The 2,822-nt window shown below is 52.7% G+C and overlaps 1 long non-coding RNA gene across 1 annotated transcript; it reads right to left on the reverse strand.

The window, feature by feature from the left end:
• Positions 1-525: 525 nt before the first annotated feature.
• On the reverse strand, positions 526-1,434 carry LOC148378260 (uncharacterized). The gene is made up of 4 exons (XR_015856068.1): positions 1,264-1,434; positions 1,109-1,179; positions 868-972; positions 526-723 (listed from the first exon to the last, which is right to left on the reverse strand). It is a non-coding gene; the product is annotated as an uncharacterized LOC148378260 (long non-coding RNA).
• Positions 1,435-2,822: the final 1,388 nt, after the last annotated feature.

The following is a 2,822-nucleotide window of genomic DNA, read 5'->3' on the forward strand; positions in this document are numbered from 1 at the left end:
TGCTCTTTCAGACGCGCTTCTTCCGCCTCCATCCGCCTGACCTGAAAAGACAGTCAGACCTCATCTGCGGGGCTTCCCGACAGGTGTGACGCCAAGCGACTCCGCCCAGCGCCTTTCTTTCCGTCACCTTTTCGGCCAACTGCTGATTGCTCTGACGCAGCAGCTGCTTCTCCTCCACCCACTTGACATTCTAGAAGAGACAAACGCGTGGACAGCTTTGGAATGTTGTGTCATTTTCATCCACAAATTCTTTGGTTGACTGGAAAATGACATTTGCTTTTCTCCGCATTTTCCCAGCCACGTTCGGGGGGGGGGGGGGGGGGGGGTTGGTCCAGTAATGCCAGACGGATGAGTGACTGAAGAATGTAGCTATTTTGTCTGAGAAAAAGGTGTGCTCATTGATGAGCTTACCTGTCCTTGTTGCTTCAGCGCTGACTCCAGATCTGCTACTCTGCTTTGATAGTGACCCATTTCTACCATCAGCTTTTCTCTGGTCTGAAAGGAGGAGGAGGGAGGCTCCTCCTCCTCCTTTCAGACCAGAGAACACCCGAGGCTGGGTGAGAACGGGGAGGCTGCGACCCGGCCGGGGGTTGCGGGAAGGGGCGCCACCTTGATCTCCTTCTCGGCGTCGTAGTCCCCTTTCGCTGGTCTGGGCTAGCAGAGCGTAGGCTCGTTGCAGCGCTTGATATTCTTGCGTCAGCTGGCGGTAGCGAAGCTCCGCCTCTTCATGCACACACCAATGCAACACAGCACTAGTACCAGAATCAGTCAGACCGGCGACAAAGCACCCGCGACGCAAAGACGAGTCCGATTCCAGGCTGAAGAGGAATGTTTGGTGCCAATACGCTGGCAGAAATGGCGGGCTACCTCTTCGGGTTCCGTGTCGGGGGTTCTGTCGGTGTGAAAAGACAAGGACGATCCGTACGAGTCCACCAACACGTCTTCGTCGTAGCCGTAAAATGTTTCGATGACCTGCGGGCGCGGAAGCAAACATCTCTCTGAACAAACTGAAGCGACACCTCACGATGAATCGACGAGAGGAACGATAGCGAGAAAAAGGCCATTTCATCTTGCGCAACACCAAGCAGCCGCAAACAAACAGACTCACCTTGCAGGACCTCACGCTTTGTTCCTCCTCAGAGATTCTCGACGTCGGTATCGTAGCAGCAAATCTCTCTCCTGTCGACACAAATAATCCGCCTTTGAGATTCTTTGGATGCAAAGGGAACGAACGGCTCCGGCGCAGAAACAAACGCGACTCACAATGACATTTCTGACATGAGCTCCTGTCTCCAGAGCCTGAAAAACACGTCACCGGCGATGATTGGAGGGACGCTCGTCTTTTCCAAAAGTGACAACTACAGGGTGTGTCAGGGTTTTCCAGATTATCTTTATCGTATCATTGTGTTGCTTTGACTTTGACTGCGACCTGTAATAAATAATATTATTTATCCCTTATTTATCCCTATCGCTTATCCCTTCCTACACAAAGTCGTAAAACACCCCTTGCTATGTTTTGACTAGAGGTCAAGGGCTTCCTCTATTCAATCCACTCTTACACCCACCCTGTTTCTCTTAATTAAAATGCTCGTGCAGGAGCCGAGAGTCAGACTTCATTCGTACAACGGATGGACTCTCCACCTGCAGGTGTCCAAAAGAACTTACTTGTCTCCCGTGTGGTTCTTGCAAAATAAGTTGGAGCGAGCGCAACTCTAACAGGGTGCATTTTGCCACTAGCTGCCTACGGACAATGACGTCGCGCTCGCGGCTCATGGTTGACGGGCTGAGCAGCCGGGCAAGTCCGTCGTTTTCAGCGCACAGCGAGTGGCAAAGGCGCTGACAAAACGGGAGCTTTGAGCTGCTGAAAACGGCAAAACAAGTCTAAAGCGTGTTCAAACGCGTGCGCACAATGCTCCTGCTTGAAAGGTCGGAATTTAAGGGGCCAATTTTTTGGATGGCGGCCGCCGGCCAAGCTTTGGACGGAAAAGGTTTCCTGGCGACAGCGAGCGAGCGCGGCGCTGCCGTACGTGCACCGAGTCGCCTGCCTGAAGACCTTGGACAAGTCGTCGATGATGTGCCGCTGCTCCACAACTTGAAGGAACTCCATTTCACCGTCCTGCTGGCCGCAACCGCGGTCCAGGTCATTGAGCGAACTAGGCCTTCTCTGTGGAACACAAATGCAGTGGACTCTGTTGGCACGCCGCCGTTGTCCGCGTCGACTTACCAAGCTTGCCATCTCCTCGTTCTCCTGGGTGACAAAGCGCACTTTGTTTTCAAGGCGACACAGCACCAGCGAGAGTTCTTCATTCTTCCTGCTCAGGCGTTTGTTTTTGTACAGGAGTGGCAGAAACTGGCTTTCTGTTTCTCTCAGTCGCTTTAGCTGCAAGCATGAAGTGCGGGATGTGAAAGACGCACAACACGCGGGCCAGAACGTATCCATTCCTTTTGCATCGGTTTGAACGGAATCGTGGCTTTGGCTCCCAATAAAAGACATCTACCAGGCAACCGACTCGCCGCGCCGCTCAACTAATAAGCAAGCGCAATGGGTGCCTCGCTGGATGGCGCGCATCAAACGTAGCGCAAACCTTCAAGCGTGCCGTCAATAAATTACCAGTTCATTGCGCTCTTCAGAAAGCAGGGCGTTTCGATCCTCCAGTTTCCTGATGACTGCGCTGAGCTCAGCGATTTTCAGATGAAACCGTCGCGTGTCCCGATCCTCCTGAGACTGAAAACGCCCCGCAACACACACACACAAGCACTCGTTCAAAGTTCAAAACTGTTTTTGTGCTACCTTCCTCCAGCAACGAACTAAGTCATGCGTA

Source organism: Syngnathus floridae, unplaced genomic scaffold (assembly GCF_059516105.1).
Source record: "Syngnathus floridae isolate MCC-2025c unplaced genomic scaffold, RoL_Sflo_1.0 HiC_scaffold_56, whole genome shotgun sequence".
Lineage (NCBI taxonomy): Eukaryota > Metazoa > Chordata > Actinopteri > Syngnathiformes > Syngnathidae > Syngnathus > Syngnathus floridae.